At 40.5% G+C, this 23304-nt stretch overlaps 1 protein-coding gene and 1 long non-coding RNA gene across 6 annotated transcripts in view; one reads left to right on the top strand and one right to left on the bottom strand.

The window, feature by feature from the left end:
- TNRC6C (trinucleotide repeat containing adaptor 6C) overlaps positions 1 to 23304 on the top strand; it is a 539926-nt gene that overhangs the window by 285507 nt on the left and 231115 nt on the right. The gene's annotated exons all lie outside the window — the stretch shown is intronic.
- Positions 3010 to 6252, bottom strand: LOC132766631 (uncharacterized). The gene is made up of 3 exons (XR_009630523.2): positions 6176 to 6252; positions 4463 to 4547; positions 3010 to 3613 (listed from the first exon to the last, which is right to left on the bottom strand). It is a non-coding gene; the product is annotated as an uncharacterized lncRNA (long non-coding RNA).

The following is a 23304-nucleotide window of genomic DNA, read 5'->3' as shown; positions in this document are numbered from 1 at the left end:
CTTCCCAGGTGAATGGCTTAGGTCTAGGTTGCCTGACAGATCATTTCTCCTGGTATGAATTTACCTAGTTTTTTTCTAAGTAACGTTTTAAATGTCATTGTTTGTTTAATTGGTTTGTTTACACTTTTGTACTAGCCAGAGCCCAAAAGTTGAGTTTTAACTTTACCTTATTAGCTGCCTTGGGTTCCATATTGGGAGAAGCTTGGGTTATAAATAAAATGCATGCACACATACATAAATATAAGTTGAGACTGCATGAAAATGGCCTGGGGTGCAAGTGTGCAAAGTCCAGGGAAGAAAAAGGCCCGCCTTTCCTACCTCTTGCTGTAGGAAAGGTTGGCAGCTGTGCAGCTCCATGGACAGGTTTATGTCTTTGGGAGTTTCTGGAGGATGCACAGATTACCAAAAGTACCCTTAAGCAGCCAAAGGTGTGCTTTTGGTTTGGAAAAACCTTTGATCTGGAATTGTGGAATATGTAGCCTCCATTCTGTTTAAAAATGACTTGCCATCCCAGGAAGATTTTTTTAAAAGCAATTCATCTTCTTTGCCTAAAACAGACAGCTTGGGGTGTGTGAAAGATTGAGGGCTGCATAAAAGCCTGAGGAGGCCCATGCAGCCAGATGACTGCACGTATGTACAATGCGCCAATGTTAGAAAAATATTGGGGAATTACATGTGCAGCATTTTATTCTAAACTTTAGGTTTGTGGGGTCATCCCAACTTGCATTTCCCTTCCCCTATGAGGGGCTGTTTTCTGCTACCCAATTTGGTTGCCAAATGTTATGAAAATCTGGGCCAAGAGCTCTGCCATGATCAGTAAAGTTCCCTTGTACTATAATCTTCCTCTAGATCAGGAATGTGTATGTCTCCCGGGAATTATTTGCTCATAAGCAGAAGAGAAGAAATGGACAGCATTGGATTCTCCCTTTGAGCTTCTCTGTGGCTCTCCCTAAATATTCATTTGCCGTGGTATTTTTGTTGTTGGCAATACCGGGAGTGTATAAAATTATGTTTTTGCATAGCTGCGATTGATTTCAAAAAGCTCAGGGTTCCTTCAGCTTGGGATTTAACACTGGCTGGAAATCATCCTCAAGTGCAGCAGCCAAGTCCCTGCCTCGCCCGTCCTGTGACATAAGAGCCTGCTGCAAAAGCATCTAAAAATAGGATGCCAGCCTCATTCCTTCCTTGGCAGCCAATCACAAAGAGGGGGTTAGAAGCACCGCTTGCTATCTCTCATGCTCCCTGTTGGCTCTTTCCCTGTTGCTCTCAGACATGACCTGACCAGCTGGAAAGGTTCAGATTTTTTCTCTCTCCTTTCTTCTGGTATGTAAAGAGAAACTTTTGGTTTTTTCTCATTAGCTGGAAAATTATATCTGTTGGACGCACCAATGAGGGAAAAATATGACACAGGCTGAGCAAGGTGAAAACACTCCATTGTGTTGTTTGATCCCGAATTTTGATCCTAACATTCAGAACCTGATCTTTCATCAGAGCCTGCCTTTCCTCTCCAGACAGCTCCCAGACAGTGCAAAGTCAAGCTCTCCTGTGTCTCATCCGGATAATATGTGAGAGAAAGACAAGAAGATGTATGGCAGCAGGGCCAAAATGATAGATATCCAGACATTCTGTTGACTAACCTGGAAAGTCTGTTCTTTAAACTGGTTAAAGTAAATAATTGGCAGTGTGAAAACATTTCATTTATTAATTTACAGATAAAATGTTCAAAATTTGTTTAAAATGCTTAATGTTTGGTATTCAATGGAATTAGAAGAATAGAAGTTATAATTATCTTTTATTAGACTATTCTCCTCCTCCTCCTCCTCTTCTTCTTTTCCATAGAATAATAGAATCCTAGAGTTGGTCCAACCTCTAGCCAAGAAGCAGGAAAATCTCATTCAAAGCACCCTTAACAGAAGCAATTGTTCCATTGCATCCTAGTCTCCAGGGCAGCAGAAAATAAGTTTGCTCCCTCCTTCCTATGACTTCCCCTCACATATTTATACATGGCCCTCATCTCAGCCTTCTCTTCTTCAGGCTAAACATGCCCAGCTATTTAAGGTGCTCCTCACAGGGCTTGTTCTCCAGACCTTTGATCATTTTAGTCACTCTCCTCTGGACACATTCCAACTTGTCGACATCTCCCTTCAATTGTGGTGCCCAGAATTGGACACGGTATTCCAGGTATGGTCTGACCACAGCAGAATAGAGAGACAGCATGATTTGTCTGGATCTAGATACTAGACTCCTATTTATGTAGGCCAAAATCCCATTGGCATTTTAAGCTGCCATATGACATTGTTAGCTCATGTTTAAATTGTTGTTCACCAGAACTACAAGATCTTTTTCACACATACTGCTGTTGAGCCAGGCTTCTTCTTCTTCTTCTTCTTCTTCTTCTTCTTCTTCTTCTTCTTCCTCTTCCTCTTCCTCTTCCGCTTCCGCTTCCTCTTCCTCTTCCTCTTCCATTAATATGAATAGCCTTTCCAGGATCTGTCTACATTATTTAAAACTATTTTTTTAATCTCTCAGGGAATTATTTTTGTCCCAGTGTATGGCATGTCATGTTTTTTTTTTCCAAAAAAGAAGTTGTTCTTTCATAATTCATCCCAATCAAGTGATGAGCCTGTTGTAAATTTAGCTTTCTGGTGGCCATAGTTTTGGCAAGCCATGTTCCCCAGCTAGGAAAAAGAAACAATTGATTTCTTCAGACATTGTATGCCACAATGGATTTTAATAGAAGTATTTCAAATATTTAAGTATTGCCAAGTGCTGAATTATATGTGGCATGAAATGAGTATGTACAAATGACCCCAAAGTAACCCGTTCTTCCAGAAAAAGGATATAATTGTCAAGTGACCTCTTCTTTGTATGAAAATACAACCTAGTTCTGAGACAAACCTTATGACAAGAAGGCAGCAATCCAAAGTGAATTCTTACACAGAACTGAGTTGCATATTAAGACATTAAAATATACGTGACACACACAATATCTTTTCTCATTAACTTTTTAATATCAAATGAAATATTGTCTCCCTTGTCTTGATCTTGCAAGTCAAGAAGAGTGAGAGGTGCGACAGAGAAACGTGGGGACAACACAAGAGATAGATACCTCATTTATAAATGAGCTGGTGATAAATAACTTTCTACCTCCTAGAGAGAGTTTCATCTCACTGGCGCATTCAGCTCTGGCCTCCTGTAATACATGCAGCGAAGCATCGCTTCTTCTCTTTCGATGCTGCCACTAACTCCTTGGCATAGCATCTTTGCCTTGTATGGCTGACTGCAGATATGAATATTTTATAGCCCACTGATTAGTGGCTTTTCACTGTCTTAGACACATAAGTATCTCAGCATAGCAGCCTTTTGCTACAATTGATTTGTTCTTGTTCCCACTGATCATTATCCCAGAAGCTCACTGCACTTTGAATTGACTTTTTACTTAGTTTTCTTTTCTTGAACCCTTCCAGAGAGGGTTGTTCCTCGGTGCATTATCCCATGGATGAGCTCCTTCATCAGTCTTGGTTACATGATGAACAAACTGTGGTGGGTCTGGATGGTGTCTCTTCTCCCTGAGACAGATTGGGTAGTTGCATCTTGTCTGGCAGATAAGACCCTGCAGTTAAACAGAAGGTCAGATTAAAGCAGAGTATAGCCTGCCAGATGTTGCTGGACAGAGATTCCTATAGACCAGTGGTTCCCAACCTCTTTTTGACCAGGGACCACTTGACCAGGGACTACTTGACTAGGGACCACTTTGACCAGGGACCACTCTCCAACATTAATACCAAAAGAGCTATGAAACTGTTTTTGGTCAACTTTGGATTCGGTTTGGAGTGCTGATTCAGAATATTGCATTGGATAGACCACATCAGCTCTAGCTTCTGATACAGAACATATGCCATGGTCGGTGACAGAGAAGGAGTGACAGAGAAGGAGTGGCAGGCGGTGCGAAAGGACTAGAAATAAAATAAATAAAATATAATAAATAAATAATGAGGAAAGAGGCTTGGCAATGAGATTTTCATCCTTGCAGCCCTTGGGTGGCCTGCGGCTCATAGGTTAAGAATCAGTGCTATAGACTTTAACCAGCATAGCCAATGGTGAAAATTGCTGGGAGTTGTCATCCAGCAACATTACGATTTGCCTATCTTTGCCTGTCACCAGACTAGATGACCCTCAAACCCCTTTCCAACTCTGCAATTCTATAGATCTCTGATCAAGAGCTTAATGTATGGTGGAAATATGAGTGCAGATGGGTGGGACTGCTGGTATATACTGCTGGTATATCTTGATGCACAAGACTCCTTAAATCAGCATGGAAATGGGGAGGGGTGTGGGACAGTGACTATATGCGGTCTGTTAATCCCAAACAATAAATAGGAAATGACAAATGAAGTAGAAGTGGCATATTGGAATTCACAAGAGGAAGGATAGTAAAAAGGGAGCATAATCAGATGCATACCTTCAGGAGATTTCCAAATGCTCAAGAATATACTGACATAGGAAATAGCAGGCTCTGGGTACCCACTGGGGTTTGATTTCAGGACCTGGATGGATAACAAAATCTTTGAATGCACAAGTTCCATTATATACAAAATTATAGTTAAAATGTATAAAATAGCAAAATCAAGGTATGCCTTTTGGACTTTTAAAAATATGTTCAAACTGTAGAACTTAAATCCATGGATACAGGATCTGTGGATATAGAGGGTGAACTGCACTGAAGACACAATGGCAAATTGTTCCCATGAAAATTGTTTAACTGGATTATTGTACATTTTTGTGTTAATATTAGTTGTTTGTGGTTTATATAATTTATTAGAAATAAGGACATTTAAGAAACTCTGTGCAGCTGCGGGAACATTGTCCAATGAAACTCAGAAGGAATATGCTTAGGAAATGGAAAAAGGGACATATCATCAAGGGGAAATCTAGCAGATTTGCTGGACTCTGTATGGACAGCATCAGGAAAGAAAGCACCATTCTAAAATGGGCTGTGGTTGGAGACAAATGCTAAAAAAAATCCAGAAAGGTATTTCTGGATATGTTTGGAGCTAGAAGATAATTAATGAAGAAGTAGTTTCACTGCAGAGGCAGTATGGCGACCTGCTAAGAAACCTGCTAAGAAATAGCAAAGAGAAAGCAAAACTACTTAGATTCTTTACTGCCACCTTCGTATCCCCACAAGTAAAGTGGTTCTCAGCTTGACACAAGTAAAACAGGAGAAACGAGCCCTTGCATCCCATTCCTGGAGATCATCTAGCTTATTCCTCATGGACTTTTTTTCTGACCCTCATTTTTTTTTCCTCACTCACTTCCTACACTGCATGAAATACTGACTTGAATTACATGTCAAGTCAGGGACAATGTGGATAGCAAAATGGAAGCAGAATGGATAGAAAAACCTACAATAACTTCTTTTCCAGTGCTTGGAGGAACTGAATGCGCCATACACATTCTCTGATTTTGCAAGCTGATCACCCTAAATGCAAGCCAAATGTTGTGTGTGGGGGTGGGTGTTGCACACATGCACATTTCAGAGCCTGTTGCCTCTATCAATCCATCTTCTGCTAAATCCTGAAGTCATTCTACTGTGCCGTGTCAAGCTGTCCACATTTCAGCATCTGAGCTCTCTCTACTGGCATTACTCAGATACATTGTGAGAATTCTGATATATTTGTTTGATATGTCAAAATTAAAAGTCGGTGCTAGGTTTGTATTTGTTTTAAGTTGCTGTTTTAGCTGTATGCGTATGTGTGAGAGACACAGACAGATAGACACATGCACAGACAGTAAGAGAATAACAGCTAAACTATGCACACACATAAAATTCCAGTATCCTGAAAGGTGAATACCAGAAATAAATCAAGAAATAGTAGGGACTTTGTACTTTTTCAAGTATCCTTTCATTCCAGCGATGGAAATAAGAGGAAAAACAAGCCAATTCAAAATACGGATGCTTCATCCCTGCCAGGCCCTCTGTTTACTTTTTTTTTCTTTCATCAAGCAATTCTTGTAGATGGCATCTCTCATGCCTTTTATTAAACCTATGACATTTATTGGGAATTTATTTCTGGCATTTAATAATGTATGCTGGCTGTCATATCTAACTCTTTCTCTTTTCCCCCTTTTTGGCTTAGCCTATCAATAGTGAAAATGAACTCTTGCTACTTACTACTTTGCCATCTTCCACTAGGAAAAGCCTTTCTTGCTTCTCTGCCTTTCACCAGTTGGCTTCCTGTAACAAATGCCATCTTGACTATTTACAGCCAGTCACCCCTGGAAAGCTCATGTTACTTCCTGTTCATATCTTCTTTCCTGTGTCACTTCAATTTAGTTTGCAGCTGTAATCATTTACGCTACTCTGTGCCTTCCTGTAGCTATCCCATCTGAAAAGGAATAACTGGGAAGTGGTATTGAGCAATTTATATAGTGTTTTACAATTATATATCAAGATAGCTCCTGTCTGCAAATCCTTAATCTAAGAAGAATAATTAATCTGCTGAGAGGAGAGAGAGAGCAAGCTGGTAGCTATGGAAGCTTAGCAATAAGATATTTCCTTTCTTCATTGCTTGTGGGTCTCTGCTGTAGAGTGTTTACTTATCTCCCAGTAGGTACTCCTAAGTCAACATTCAGCAGATACAGGTAGGATCATAAATGCATCCCTTTTACTAAGAACACTGGAAGAAGAAACGTAAGCTATACTATTAAGCAAAAGATGGCAATAGATGCCAAGAGCCAGGTAGTGATGGTAGTGAATGCCAGGAGGACACAATGGTGTCTCCTCCATCTGATCTTCCCTGGCTTTCCACAGATGCTCTGCTGCCTTCAGTAGGGGTAGAAGGTTCTGCCTTGTCAACAGAAGTGAAGAAAGTTTTAGCTGTCCATTTTGACTCAGAAAGATAGACATTTGTCCTTAGCCTCTGGCAGCAAAATGTCACAGGCTGCTCCAGAGATAAAATGTGAGCATTATCCCATCCTAATAAGAATTCTGCCCTCTCCGGTCATTTCTTCCCTTCAGTCCTGGAATTTCTATAGTCGAAGCTGAACATTGGAAAATGTAGTTTAGGTATCCTAACAGAAGGCCTACGCAGTTACTAAGGGAGAATGATTATGGGAAATGTAAGGGTGCTAAAAAAAACTGGGTCCTGAAAGAAAATGTCTCTGGAGTTGGCAGAACTCTCCTTTGGGGGAGGAATGCCCTCATCTCACCCCCTAAGCCTTCATTCTGGTCATAATACAGAAATAGCTACAAACTCCAGGATACACCCAGAGGGGTAGAACAAACAAGAGTCAAAGACAAAGATGATGAGTTTGAAACCTGCCAGGCAAATATCAGAAGAGAAATCATTACTGGTCTGCCTCTGAGGATGCTTGCCACAGATGAAGGCAAAATGTTAGGAGAGAACACTTCTAGAACATGGCTATACAGCCAGAAATGGCCCCAACAACCCATTGTTGGGGCCATGGTGGTGCAGCAGGTTAAACCGCTAAGCTGGAGAACTTCCTGGCTGGAAGGTTGACAGTTCAAATCCGCAGGATGGGGTGAGCTCCCGTTGTTACCCCAGCTTTTGCCAACCTAGTAGTTTGAAAACATGCAAATGTGAGTAGATCAATAGGTACACCTTTGGCTGGAAGGTAACAGCGCTCCATGCAGTCATGTTGGCCACATAACCTTGGAGGTATTTACAGAGAATACCAGCTCTTCAGTGTAGAAATCTAAATGAGCACAGAGTCTGACTTGACTAAGCTTTATGTTGAGGGAAACCTTAACCTTTACCTTATATAATGTTAATTCATTTTAATAATCTGAATGTTTTGTGTTATAATTTACAAATTGTTAATAATTTTGTATTTATACTTTTATAGCTGTTTTTAATACATTGCCAGCCACCTTGAGTCTCACTCTTGAGAGAAAGGTGAGAGGAGAAAGGGGTTCATATTGTGTTTTGGTGGTGATTTTTGTGTATGTGCATGGCATCCTTGAGGCTCATGTAACAGGTAACCTAGCCTGTTATTGTGAGATGGAAGAGGCAATTGTGAAAGCTTCCCAGGCTTTTTATCCAGGGACAACTTTCTTTGTTTGGAAATCATTATAGCCTTGAATTTTATCTTCCCTCTGTGTAAACAAATCCAAGTGAAGAGGTAGCTGTATCTGGCCAAGAGACTATATAAACAAGCCAGCCACTCATGATTCCCTCTCCCCACACCTGAGCTAATTTCATTTTAATTTATCTTTCGTCAACCAAATGAGACAAATGTGATGATGAACAATGCTGCAAACGCTGCCTATTTTTTGAGAGACAGCAGCAAATGACAAGGAGAGGTGCAAGGACAAGTGCTAGAAATCACACACCGCTTGCCTGCACCTTGTCAAGAGAAGGAAGCCTGTTGCAACGTTGACATTGAAAGGCAATCTGATATTTCCAAGATATGTTTTCTTTTTAATAAGGTAATGCTTTATAACTGGGGAGGTGGGAGGTGGGAGGTGGGGAAGGACATACACAACACACAATGGTGACAAGGAGGGAGGAGAAAGCAGAGGACTTGGGAATTAACATTGCTCCCTCTTATTCTAATAGCATACCAGTACTTTTAGGAGTGTCTCAGAGCTTAAAGGGTGAAAGGTGAAGTTATCTTTCAAGAACAGGGCTAACACTACAAAGCTACTTAATGCAAACGGGGGAATAAAGCAGGCCCATCAATTTACCCAGACAATGTTGTACATGGGTTGGTTTCACACTGCGTGCCTTGGATTGTAGTGTTTTCCCATTGAGTTGGGGGGGGGGGTGTTAGTCTCCCCCCCCCCCCTTTTTTTTCTCGGCTTGCTTTTCATTTTCTTTCTTTCCTCTTTCTCACTCCTTAGCTCAGCACAGCCAATTATAATATTGGGCAGTTTTTTCCCTGTACTATATGGGGCTTCCTTGTACAGCGAGGATAAGAGCGAAGCTGCAGCTGACAATGGTGGCTTATGTTGTATTGCTTCTCTCTAAGCCTCTGGGGTGCCAATGTGAATTCATGAAGCTCAGTGCTTGCCTTTCTCTCCCCCTCTCCCTTTTTTGTTAAGGCTTTTCATTTCCCAAGGAGATGTGCCATGCACAGAAGAGTATGAGCAATTGCTTCCAGAAGGGCTTTTGTACATGAAGAGAGAAACTCTGCAAATCCTTCTGCATTTACCATCTTTTCCCATTTAGAATATATCACAATACTAAGATTCCTTGTTCGGGTTTTTTTTACTCTTTTTCTTCCCTCTCTGGTTATAGTTTCTTAGATAGCTTCCACTCCACTGAAAGCAGCTCCAAGCAAACATTGGGGTGCAGTGGGACTTCTCCTACAGTAGGATAACAATAGTGTGCAGTTCTATGCAGGCTGGTACTGAATCCTAGCAAAAAGTCTCCCTTTCCTCCTCTTATGACCTGAATCAAACTTCAGTCCTTTATATTTTCAGCATCAGGTACTTAAGTTTCTTAAATAATTGGTTGTTCCTCACTATCCATAAATATGTTTGATTTGACTTCCTGTCTGCATCACCAACCACTTGGACAGTGCAGCCGTTGGGTTGCACTGAAGTATCAGCTCTACCGTCTGTCCTAGGTGAGCCACAAATCTAAGGTGAACCCTTAAACTAAGCAGGAAGGCAATAAACAATAACTATAATTTCTGGGTTTTGGCCCCGGACTCACAATACTGCATAAATGAGAGAACTGAACAAACAATATAGGCCATGGGGAGACAGCAGCTATTGTTAAAAGGGAGTTCAAGCTTACTAAAACAGATCAGCACACAGCTGAATTTTTAATTTTATGTTAACACAGCCTATCTCTGTTTTAGTACTGTTGGGTTGTAAAGTCAAACTAGCTTACGTAGATGTCCACATACTAGAGGCAAAGGCAACCCGGCAGGAATAATGAGGAGCCTTCTCAGTGGACTCCTATAGCCCATCAGTCGCTGCTTCAATCCGTTTCATAATCCACTGAGGTACTGATCTCTAGGTACAGCACATGCAACATCCTGATTCCCCCCCCCCCTCAATCTGGATTAGTTGTCCCATGAGCCACTTTTACAATGTATGGAAGCAATTTGTATAAATTTTCAAAACAAGCAGATTTATTAAAATACTTGTAAACACATGATCAGTTCAAATGAATGGGACTTGGCTAGCAATGATTTTAGGATTTGGACACTTGTATGCATGGATATTTTAGAAAACATTCCTGCATTTACCGTCAAAGGAAGACACCAAATTGGTACCACCTAGGTTTCCCATAACCATGTGTTTACAAGAAGCAAAATACTTTAATAAACAATCAATGCACAATGTTTTTGTGCATTTTGTTTTTGTGCTTTAGAAATCAATTATTCTATAACATATTTATCAGAGTAAGACTTGCTTCAAACTTTCCTAAAGCAGAATTCAGTAGTGTACAACGAAAACTTCCCTGTGAAGGTTTGAGTAGCCATGAAGAGAAACTTCACAGCCAAAAGTTTTTGGCTATCATACCTGAGCATTGTTCCATCACCTCTATGTTTGCATATTTTATTTATTTATTGTGTCAGAAGCAAATTGAGAATACAGTTATAATGCATAAAAAACCACAAAGTTATGATATATTTTCTTTCACCAGAAGCTGGCCACTTGGAGTGCCTCTGGTGTTGCTGTAAGAAGGTCCTCCACTGCGCATGTGGCAGGGCTCAGGCTGCATTGTAGTAAGGAGTCTGTGGCTTATTTTATTTCATTTATTTATTTATTTATTTATTTATTTATTTAAAACATTTCTGTTCTGCCCTTCTCACCCTAAAGGAGACTCAGGGTGTAGCACAGTATATATACAGCAAACATTCAATGCCAGGACATGAATTTATTATATGCATACATAAACATTAAAAACATTTGTCGCAATATTAAAATACAAAGTGGAGTCCATGACATGTGAGTGTGCTCTTCTCCACACTCACATGTCATGGACTCCACTTTGTAGTCCCATTTCTAAAGATTGGCTCTGCACCTTGTGGTGCCAGAGCGCAGTCTGTTCAGCGCCTTCCAAGTCACCCAGTCTTCTTTGTGCCCAGGAGGGAGCATCTCATCTGGTATGAGAACCAACCTGCACTATTTTTGTATAATGTGAGCTCATTGATATATCTCCTTGGAATGATTGCTAATCTTTTTCTTTTCGTTTAATTTCTTTAAATGTTAAGGACTTCATTGTCTTGAGACTTTGAGAGTTAGGGGACTTTGAGGGACTGGTGAGAGGCTCAGAGTTTGCATGCAGCACACAGACCCCATTTGCACACCTTGTCTTCCGTGAAAAACTATTTTGTGGACCCTGTGATTCTACAACGTGTGTCCTGTAACATTAGCACATATATACTCTGGCAAGTCATGAATCTATGCTATGTTCCCATTATGCTCTGATCTTCAGATGTGACACTCTGACCTTTCAGTAGGACTACAACATAGCATTTTGCAGCATAGTTTGGCTGTCCCAGTGCTAAGGCAAACTATGGCAACCTGAGGGACTTTTCATAGCAAGAGGAGCCAAGGATGAAAAGTAGCAGGACATACATCAGTTGCTTTGCAATCCAGCATCCGTGCTAAAGTTTGGGTTGTATTTTCACCACTTCCATGGTAACAAGGAATTCATTCAGCCACTGCCTTGCCTTTTCTCTTCCTCTTTGCCTCCAGACAAAGAACCATTCTAAAACTATATCAAAAGCAGAGATAATGAGGTGTAATTTATATATTTTGCTGATATGGTATGGTTTAATATTGTGAGATGCCAAATGAGTCCCATTGGGAACCCAAACAATAAAATGCAATGTACCTCCAGTAGCGGAAGATAAAGATTTGTATGTAGTGGCCAACAGTTTTATCCCATCTTTGTACTTACGTATTTTTAAAAGAGAAGAAAGGAAAAAAGCTTTCCTTCCTTAATTTCTATTTCTAGCTGCACATTCATGTGGTGTGAGACGAAATCAGTTGTAGAAGTTTCTCAGAACATACACTGGTCAAGATTTTGACGTATACTGAAAATAAGAATATTTTAAAGGAATATAAAGGCCAAGAAGTATGTTCATGGTGTATTGCTAAACTGGTGCTGCACAGAAGGCAATTTTATCATTTTCCTCTGAATTTTTAATATTTCTTGAAAATTTCCAATCAAAACATTTTTTTCTTTATCTTGAGCTGCTATTTCTTCAATTGTTTGTGCTATGGAACCCTTGTGGGATTGTTTCCAAGGAATTAATTATCCTGATCAATACATTTTGTGCATTTCTTAATGTTCCTGAACAGCAGTGGGAACTTACATCTGTTGTCCCAGGATGCTGGTGTTTTCACAATAGCTGGCCCTTATCCTCTTGCGGCTTAGAGTGATCCTTGAACTGTACTTTCCTCATCTTATTATGAGATGCATGAACAGGGCTCTGTTGCTTTCCCCTCAAAACAAGAAGGAGGGAGAACAGAAAGGCCTAAGCCAAGGCAGAATGGTAGGGGACATTTCCCACAGCAGATGAGCAAATAGACTTGGGATGCCGAGATTAAAGAGTGAACAAAATGTGCAAGAAGATTCAATTGCCATTTAAATATGCTGCCAGAGAAGGGACTTAGTAGTCGTCTTATTCCCTATTTATGTGTTTTGTTCCACCTAACTGCATTCAGTGTCTCCCATACCAAACATTGATGCAACACTTTTAATGTAGTTATTGCACATTATTCAAATTCTTTTCATTTTAATACCAGCCTCAGAGGAGACCAGAGTTCTCAATTTGTAGGCAGCAAAAAAGTCAGAACAGAGTGACCTGTCCTAGATCTCTCCCCAATGTTCAATATGTTTTTCACCATTTCCGGATAAGATGTATATGCATTGCTGACATGCCATGGTTTGAAGCTATATGGTCAGTGTAAATGTGCCCTTAGTTATCTGCTTGTATTAAGATGACCTCCACTAGTAAGCATAATTATTTTTCCATGACAGAGATTCCATAGAGATCATGCACCAAACTAAAATATTCATGATGTTTAAATAATGTAATATTGCTAAAGCACTTTAGCTCTTTGATTATGACTTCTGAATAATAATAAAGATGGCTCAATATTAATTGGTGAATTTCTGAATTGTTACATGAGGGCCCATCCAGACAGACCCATAATGCGGGATCTGTCTCGGTTTTACTGGAGGTGTCCAGATGACGCTTCCAGCAACACCGAATTAATTTGGAATGAACATCTGGTTAAATCCGCATAAGATAAGGGTCTTACCAGGTGTGGCCCTTGTGTGAATTGGGCACCAAGTGATTCCTTGGCCCAATCAACACAACCATTTTGGTTTTTCAAGCTCCTGGAGCCCAAAAAATCAAGATGGCACCCACCCCCTCCCCCCAAAAAACCAATTTTACCCCTAAAAATACCCCCCCCCCAAGTCTCTTGGTGTGTTCATTTCTTCACACCACAGGGTAAAAGGAGCACAGTTTTGGCAGCCAAGTACATTTAACCTTATTTTTAGGGGTACATTTGGGGGGCTTTGGGGTGTCTGCATGCCATCTTGATTGTAATCGGGATGGCATGTAGCCAACATCCCTAGGAAAGCCCAGGTTTTTAGGGGGCTTGTGGGGAAGCAAATCCTCTCCAAGTGGGTTTTAAAAACCGGCTTTCACACAGATTTTCATCTTGTGCAGACATACCCTGAGTGCAGATGTGGCAGATGATCACAAAGAGAGAAACTGGGAAGAACACAGGTAGGAAGTGTGGGAAGATCAGAACACTTGAAGAAGGACTCCAAAGAATATGGGGGAAATCAATACAAAAAGAACTGGAAACTCTCAAGACTTCCAGAGATTTTATTCCTTTTTGGATTGCCTTATAGATTCTCTGAAATAGTCCTGGGGGCTGTAGCATATAAAGGTGCTGAGAATTAATCTCCACATAGAACTACAGATCCGAAAGATTTTTTTTAAGAAAGCAACTTATGGTTGAACTACTTTTAATCCACTCCCTCTCTCTGCTTTCGGGACAAAGCAGCACCTCCCAAATTTTTGAAGGTCCATCTGGTATTCATTTCTAAATCTCCATTCCAGGCTGCTTCTCTTTTTTTTCCCTCCTGTTTGGCTCCCTGCAGCTTGTACATTTTCTTGGCTGAACATCAGTCTGACAAACCCACTTAGAGGATCCCATGACGTAGTGTGGCTTCCTCTGTGCAAGATCACATGAATCTTTAAGCATTCTAGTTGTTCACCTTTTAAGGTACAACACAGTTTCTTTGATAAACTTTTTCCCCATATAAACTTCTCTAAAAATAGGGTACATCTTAGAATCCTATACAAAAAGTGCTTTTTTGTTGGAGTCAGCCAGTGAAGCTGCTGCAACTTCTTTTAAGTGCTATTGCCATTTGAATGTTTATAAACCTTTCACGTTCAGGGTGGGGTTTTTTTTTGTTTCCTTGTTTGTTTTGTTAACATATAGATCTCTAACTTCAAAACTCTTTTGGCTATATTATTCATCGCAGACCTAAGCATTCTTTCTCTCGTTTCCCATTTTCTGTTTGGGTTTCATGTAACTGGAGTAAAGGTGTGCACAACCCATTCCTACATTTGCTCTGCCATTTGGCAAAACTGGATAAGGACCATTGTAGTAGCTGGTACTGATGGTATTAAGGACTTTTTGGCATTCACTGTTGCAGCTGTTTCTGCTGCCCTTCTGATAGCCATTTTGCATTGGTAATAGGCCATACCAGAAAAATTAGCTCAGTTTTAACTGGAGTGGGTCACAGGGAGCACACAACTCTCTTGCTGCACCAGCTCTACTCTGTGACCAAACACAATTCAAAGTGCTGTCTTTAGCTTATAAAGCCCTAAATGGTTCCGGTCCAGCTTACCTGTTTGAATGTATCTCCTCATAGAAATCATCTTGAAGATAAAGACCATCTGGAGAGAGCCTGCTCTTAGTCCCACCTCCTTCGCAGGTGCGACTGGTGGGGATGAGAGAAAGGACCTTCTCAGTGGTGGCCCCTTGGCTGTGGAAGTCCCTTCCCAGGAAAAATAGATCACCCCCCTCCATCGACCTTGAATTTGGGAGATGTAGTTCCCCTACATCCAGAGAGCACTGTGGACATTTGGGAGTTGTAGTTACTGGGGTTTACAGAACACCTACAATCAAAGAGCATTCTGAACCCCACCTACGACAGCATTGGGGCAGACTTCCCACAGAGAACCCCCAGGACCAACAGAAAATATTTAAGACCACCCAGTCCAACTCTCTTCACCAGGGCAAGAAAACGTAATCAAAGCCCTCCTGACAAAGAGCCATCCAGCCATAGATATAGATAGATATATATGATACACACAGAGAGAGATATAGTATGATAGATTTGAAAGGGACCCCTAACGAAGGACACTTATATGTTGTATGTTACAGAGTAGGCAAACCAAACAATCTCCACATCAACACTGACCAAGAAACAGCAAGAAATACTGTTTACCCACAAGCATAAAGAAATTACATATATTAGAAACAAACACTTTTTCATTACTTTATCTTCCATATCTCCAGATTGGGCCACAGCAATGCGTGACAGGGGACGGCTAGTAAATAAATAAATAAATAAATAAATAAATCCGCTTACTAGTTACATATGTAAAATTCAGTTTTTAATAAATAACTATTTCACTGGCAGAACAATTCTCTTCTATGCTGAAGGCATAGTTGTAAACCAATAATATCCATATCTTCATCCAGTCAATATGTTTTAAGGTCATTTTCAACTAAAAATCTATCAGCATGTGTTGTGACAGAATGGAAAATGTAACTTTTATTAGCATTGCCCGCCCCCCAAATCATCATCTGTATGGAGATTCTGTAATATTTATTATGACTAGTTAATTAATCAATTGGTTAACAGCAAAATAGTTAATTGACCAAAACATTTTAGTCAGTTGACAGCTTCAATAATTGCTTATGTATTGTCGCAATATTTTTTTTTTCATAAACACTATCCCAAAGCTTTTTGCACCGAAGGGACAAACTCACTTGTTTTCACATAAAGTTTATGGATGTTATTTGGATAGGACAGAGCTCGGAGTATTCTGCCTGAACTTCAATTACATTTTACTTTTGTTGTTATCATCATACCAAGGAAACAGTTACATCTTATTCGTACAATGACGGGACTCCAAGGGGAGAGGTATCTTTGTTATGGCGACGTTATAAATAATGCTGCCAAACCATTTGGGATTATCAGCAAAAGAAGTTGTCAGGCTTTGGGGAAACAGATGCTTAATTAGGGGATGGATGACACAAATGGGCACTTATTAAGAAAGAAACACCTGTTTGGGGGGAAGGGGAAGGCTTTGGAAAAAGCCAGCACCAACTGGCAAAGCTTAAACACACACACACACCCCACCTAACCCAGGATGACAATTCCTGTGTTCACAAAAGGAATAAAACATGACTAGTTTATAAAGAGCAGGTTCAACAGAGGAAATGAATGATCTTTCAGAATAATTTTTCTCTGGCTATTGTTGCTTCCAGGATTTATTTAAAGAGGGGGCAATTCTGATCATAACTAACCCGAGTGGCAGGATTTAGCTGCCTTTCTTTGGTTGGGGGAGATGGAGCAGGACAGAAGGAGGGCTCGGGCTTGGTTATTTCAGGTGGATTTACAGTACAGTTTGACACCACTTGAACTGCCCTGTCTCAGTGCTATGCAATCATGGGAGCTGTAGTTTTACAAACAATTTAGTCTTCTCAGCCGAATGGTGCTGGTGATTTCACAGCATTGAACTATGGTACTTAAATTGGTGTTGAACTGCATTAACTTGACACTGCAGGTGTAACTTCCATTATGTTCACAGGTCTTTGGAATGGCCTCAGATTATGATTGAGGATGGTGTGATTTAAATAGTGTATGCAATGTTTTATATGTTTTAATGTGCATTTAATTTTAATTTTAATTTTTTTACTTAAATGTATTCTGTTTGTTGTCCAAAGGCATTGAATAGTTGCCATATTTAAAGCTGCCTTGAGTCCCCTTTGGGGTAGAGAAGGGCAGTATACAAATAGTATAAATAAATACATCCAACTATTAGTCCCATCTATATAAATAAAAATGTAATGTTCATTTTTGGGATTAACATAACTCAAAAACCACTGGACAAATTGACATGAAATTTGGACACAATACACCTCTCAGGCCAACAAGTGAACATCACTCATACAAACACTGAAAAACACAGTGGAAGGGACTTAAAAAGCCAAAAAAGCAAAGAGATTCTACAGTGCATGCGCAAAACGACCCCCCTGGCAAACAAAACACACAATAGCATATCCACACTCTCTTCCAGACTACAGCTCCCAGCATCCCCTAGACCAGGCCCTTTAGGAGAGGAGGATGATCCAAATGCACTGCTTGCAAGCTGCAAGCTTTCTTCTCCTGGGATTTCTTTGAGAGCATCCCAATCCCTGCATATTTCCAATTTCCTATTCCTGGACTGCAACTCCCAGCAATCCTCCAGATGGATAAGATAGATAGATTAGATAGAGATAGAGATAGGTAGGTAGGTAGATTGATCAGAAGGACTGCTGGGAGTTGCAGTCCAAGAATAGGTAGAGAAGGGAGAAAGGGGAGAAAGTGGAAGGGAAAGAAAAGGGGGGGGGGAGGAAGGGAAGAGGAGGAGAAGGAAGGAGAGAAAGAGGGAGGAAAGGTTTGCCACAGCAACACATGGCGGGTACAGCTAGTCTAGAATAAACTTGCTGAACTAATGGTAATGTAACATCTAAGTGACTGACTAATTCTCCTCTACTTAAGAAACTGACAGCTGGATTTAACCCAGAGATTTATAACTTATGCCTATCAGTTTTTGAGCCAAATAGACATATCAATTGCCTTGGACTGTTTAGGTTTAGTATATGGCCTTTGACAATTTTGTAGAGGAAAGCCGGGATACAAATATTTCAAAGAAATAATTCACACTACCTTTGGTGTGAGGAATATATAACTACTGGTAAAGTTTTGCTTTAATGAAAGTCCAAAAGAGCCATCACATTTCATCAGAACAAGGGCAGAAATAAGTCTGTAATCACAACACGTTTTAGAACTTCTGCTAAAATGGTCTTAGGTAAAGGCAGTCGCATCTACAGAAAATGTGATACAGGAGAAGTCGATTTCTATCTCTTAGTTTCATAAAAAGAATATGGTTTCTTATGAACTAAATGTTTATTTAATTGTTGAATTGTTTAAGGCATTGAATTTTGCCTCTGCTGTAAGCCGCCTTGAGTCCCCTTCGGGGTCGCGAAGGGCAGAATATAAATATAGTAAATAAATAAATGAAAGCAGGCTTATCCAATCCTTTTTCTGCCATGATTACGACATATAAATGGTTAGTATAATGCAACTTCTGCTATCTTTGGAGGCAGCTTAAATGAAGTACACACAATTGTGGCCACGTACCTGTTTGGTGCTGACTTGCCAGTGTCTCTTCCAGGCTGTTCTAAAGGCACACAAGGAGCCAGAACGATGTCCAATGTGCTGAATTAGCCTTGAAGCCACTCCATTGTACTCCAGGCAAACGAGGAAGCATTTGTGTAATACAATATGGGGTGTCGCTTTTTGTAAACATGCAAAAACTACAAGCCCAAAGGTATGCTAATATAATTCAGAGAGGATTCCAGCCTTTCTACCTTGCCAATATTATTTTTTGCTTTTGAGGTACATTGGTTTGGACTTCCAGAACTGTTTGAACAGCATAATTTTTGTAGGAGATTCAATCTGTTCTGGACTAGATGTAGAGTGTTGCCCCAGTTTTCTGTTGCACATCTGGGAAGGCTGGAACTATTACTCTATAGTTTGGATCTTGGAAGGAACAACAGAGCAATTCAGCCAGCATCTTCTAAGTATCTGAAGAACCTACTACCTTATTTCAGAGAACTCTAAATGCAACAAATAGCATTTTCATGTTATCCAAATGGACAGTGCAGGATGGAGTGGGCTGAGTACACAACCCAAACTCCCAATTATGAGCCCACGGCCTAAACATGATTTGCACAAACAACCACATAGATGGAAGTCTTTTTGTCTGTGATTTGACCAATTGCTTCATTTGATGAAAACAGCTGCAATACTTAATTTTGCTGAAATTATCACTTGCAGGGTCAATTAGCCTCTTGTGATTATTAAACCAGAAAGAAAATAGGAGGAAATGAAACCATCATCAGTGTCCAGCTAACCTCTGTCCTGTTGACCTTGTTCTGTATATGAATTGCTGTAGAGCTGGCAGTTGCTTTTATCCTTTCTATAACATCACAGGGAACTTGCATGGAATAAGAGGTTATCCTTACTAAAGGATTTCATCTAATCATTCAGGCACAGTATCTTTTTCTTTGGCCTTCATCTCCCACCGTGACTCTGCTTCCAGAAGATCCATTTAAGCACAGACTTTATTCTTTGCATCTAAAACTGGTGACAGAAGAAAAAATGTTAAGTGTGTGTGTGTGTAACCACATGAGATAAACACATGAGAGCCAGAACCCACCTCATCAGAGGCATCGAAGGGATGACCCCAAAAAGCAGTTCAAGAGACATACTGTCTCTTTCCCCCAATACCTCCATTTCAAGGGCCAACTCCAATCAGGAGAAGGAAGTATGTTCAGTAGGCAACCAGGGCGCAAGGAGAAGGATCCTCCACCCCCTCAAGTGATGCTGCAAGAAGAACTTGCAACTGGGATCCTGCTTCTGATGGTTCCTTGCTCAGTTGCTAGCAGAAGAGGTCATGGAAATATCCTCCTTGCATCTTGGTCCCCCAATCTAGTGGCTGGCTTTTAGAGTGTAGTGGGAGCTGCTGGCATTAAGGTGGAGTGTGACTCCACAGAAATAGTAAACATAAAGGAGTTATGAATCTAAATAGGCCATATACTCCAAAATGGAAAGGAATTGACTCTGTGGTATTTACAAGATGCACAGGGTCATTTTGCTCCCAACATGGGATACAGCCAAGCCTGTAGCTGGGTGGGAAGAGGGGGTATCACGGATTCTTGAATTTGAACTGGTTAACCAAATCCCTATGCTAAGTCTATGTAAAGCAAATTTTAGAGTTGCTCCAGAACTGCAAGAACTATCTCAACACAGTGTTGATAATTAGCTCACACAATCATTAACTAAGCCCCCCTGGTGGCAGAGTGGGTTAAACCACTCTGAACTTGGTGACTGAAAGGTTGGTGGTTCAAATCTGGGGAGCAGGGTGAGCTCCTGCTGTTAGGCCCAGCTTCTACTAATCTAGCAGTTCAAAAACATGCAAATGTGAGTAGATCAATAGGTACCGCTTCTGTGGGAAGGTAACAATGTTCCTTGCAGTCATGCTGGCCCCATGACTTTGGAAGTGTCTACAGACAATGACAGCTCTTCATCTTAGAAATGGAGATTAGTACGACCCCTCCAGAGACTAGACTTAATGTCAGGGGAAACTACCTTTTTACTTTATCATTACCTACCTTTCTGCCAATTTACATTGCAAAAGTGGCAATAACTGATAGAATAGAAGTGACCAAGTTTTGATATTGCAGATGTTTAATTTTGTAAACCTTTATTGAAGCTGACTGTAAAAGAAGTCCAGATCTTGGTAAGTATGTTGATCTTGAAGCTGCAGGAATAAAAGAAGGCTTTGTGAGGATAAGTGATATGACAGGTGGAGGATTTGCAGCCATTATTTTGAAAAAAAACTGGAAAATTGGGCTGATTTTGCAATACTTGTGTAGACAGGGTTATGCTGGAGCTGCTAATATGAATTGTCAGATTACTGGTGCGGTAATTATATTACAGAAGTATGCATGGCTGTCTACATCCACTCCACTGCTCACTCACTAAATCTAGAGTTAGCAAAGACTTATAAGCATTCCCCCTGTCAGAACCTGCCAAGGAACAATATCATCTATGAGAAAATTCTTCAGATCATCATCCACCAGACTGGAACTGTTGAAGAAAAATATAAAAGACTGTTTCCATGAATCAGGGGAAAACAACTTGTTTCTGCTTTATGAAACTCATTGGGTTAAGTTACATGATGCAATTTTACGTTTTGTTGAACTGTACAGTATGGTGATGAGAACACTTGAAGAACTAAAGGAGAGTCCTCTGTGCAAAAGTGAGCCTTCTTCCCAAGTTCAACACCTTCTTTTAACGGTTCTGAATGCTGAATTTGTAGTAACCATACTCATCCTAAGAAAGCTTCCATCATCATGCCTTCCGCTTGGCAAAACATTATAAATAGTAGATATAGACATCTTCTGTAGTCTGCAACATGTCAACAGTCTCTTAGAAAAACCAGGGAGATGCGCACAGAATCTGTGAAAGAATTTCAGCGGATCTTTGACACAGCAAGATCAGTGTTGGAGTCTGTGGGATTCCTCGCATATGTTCAAGGCAGACTTGTAAAAGCAACATGCAGGCAACTTCACTAACACCACTGGAATATTATAAGCTAAATGTGCACATTCCATTTCTGGATCTCTTTTGCAGACAACTTCAATAAAGGTTTATAAGGCACAGGAAAATAGTTCAGGAATTGTTCCTCCCTATTAATTGGGGCCCTTTCAAATTCAACTTGAACAAGTGCACAGAACTTTACATTGAATGCTTTTAAGATACTGACACACTGATAAAGTAGAAAATTGGAAACGATTACACCTGCAGAAAAAGCATCAAATGCACTGGAAGCATATCTTGTCTATGATGGACAGTTTTTTTCCAAATGAGAAGAAATTTTTCAGATTTCTGCAATGTTGCCAGTTTCAACAGCTACAAATGAAAGGTGATTTTCAACTCTAAAACTTTTGAAAACATAAGTAAGAAGCACAATGGGGCAAGAAAGACTGACTGGACTTGCACTCTTGAGTGCCCACCAAAGTTTCTCAATGGAGCCTGATAACTAGATAACTAAAAACTTACATTCCTGGTAAAGCTATATATTTCCACATCTTTTTTCAATGGAAAGAAAAGCTTGGGGTTTGCTGTTGCGCTAAAAAGTTGTCAAGGGAAAGACTTAATAATATTTTGCCAACTGCAGTAAAGGATCAGATGGTGTCTTCCTTTGTTCTGTGTGGAGAACAGGCAGCTGGATTGGCAATTGACTCTGAGGGTCTTCCAGGCTACCTGAGGGCAACCAAGGGAATAGTGTCAACTGCTACCAACTGTCTGTTACCTGGGGTAATTCTGCCTTTATAATGGAGGGGCCAGCCCTGATGAAGAATCTTGTCCCTGATCTTCCTTCATCTCCTTAGAGTGGCAGGCTATTGTAGCTACATTGGATTAAAGATCAGACTATGGAAAAGTACCATGGATGTTCATGCAGTGCCCAGCTTGTCCTTTATAATCTGGTCAGTAGCAGAGATCCCCCTGTTTGACATATGGATGGCCTGACTAACAGAAGAAAAAATATACCAGGTCAGAACTGTCTTGTATCTGCTTTGCAACAAAACACAGGTGCTGAAGAAAGTGGGTTGTATGTGTTGCATAATACAATTCACTTTGAGGAATTGTCAGAGCGGCCACGTCTCCTTATGTAAGGGATGGAAGGGGTGGAGGAGTAAAGGAGGGAAGGACAATTTGTCTGTTTCAGACAAGCGCTTCTTGAAAATAATGAATCTTTTATTGCTTCTGACTCTTGCAGAAGGGAGGGACAGACAAAAAGAAAAGTTGATATGTGTCCCACCCAACCTCACCTTGGCTGCCATGACTGCAAAATGAGAACTCCAGCCAGCATGCGGAATGAATTGAGTAAATATGTGCAATTACACAGCCAATCTGTGGTAATTTTACTATTCCTTTCCAGCCAGAATGCTTGGGCTTCATCAAGCAGCAAGTATATCCAGGCATGACAGAAAGCTCCTCTCACATGATGTAATCCAACTTTATGAAATTATGCTGTGGCTCTAAAGAGCACAGGGTCATGGCTAGAGGTCTTAGTGCTGGCACGAAAGGAGGCTTACCTCCCATACTTACCTGCTTTTGCTGAATAAGGATCCTTCACTTAGCAAGGACTTCTCTGCAATCCCTCAAGCAGTATCCAAGAGGCATTTGGGGCCAGTAGAACTGCGAAGGCTGCCACCAAGCTATGCTGGCTATATAATTTATGCTAATTGACAAATTTAAAGCTTTCCGAGGAATTCCAGCACAGCCAACTAGCCGATTACCATTAAGAACTGTGTTTGATGTGGTTGTTGCTTATGCTGTAACCCATTCCAAACTTGGATCCAGGTGACACTGTCTGTTTCAGGGCCAATACTGCAGTTTGCACACACTGAAAGATGGTCAAAAATGAAGG

Source organism: Anolis sagrei, chromosome 2, assembly GCF_037176765.1.
Source record: "Anolis sagrei isolate rAnoSag1 chromosome 2, rAnoSag1.mat, whole genome shotgun sequence".
Classification (NCBI taxonomy): Eukaryota; Metazoa; Chordata; class Lepidosauria; order Squamata; family Dactyloidae; genus Anolis; species Anolis sagrei.
Note: the sequence above shows the minus strand (reverse complement) of the source record. Positions and strands in the feature narration are given on the sequence as shown.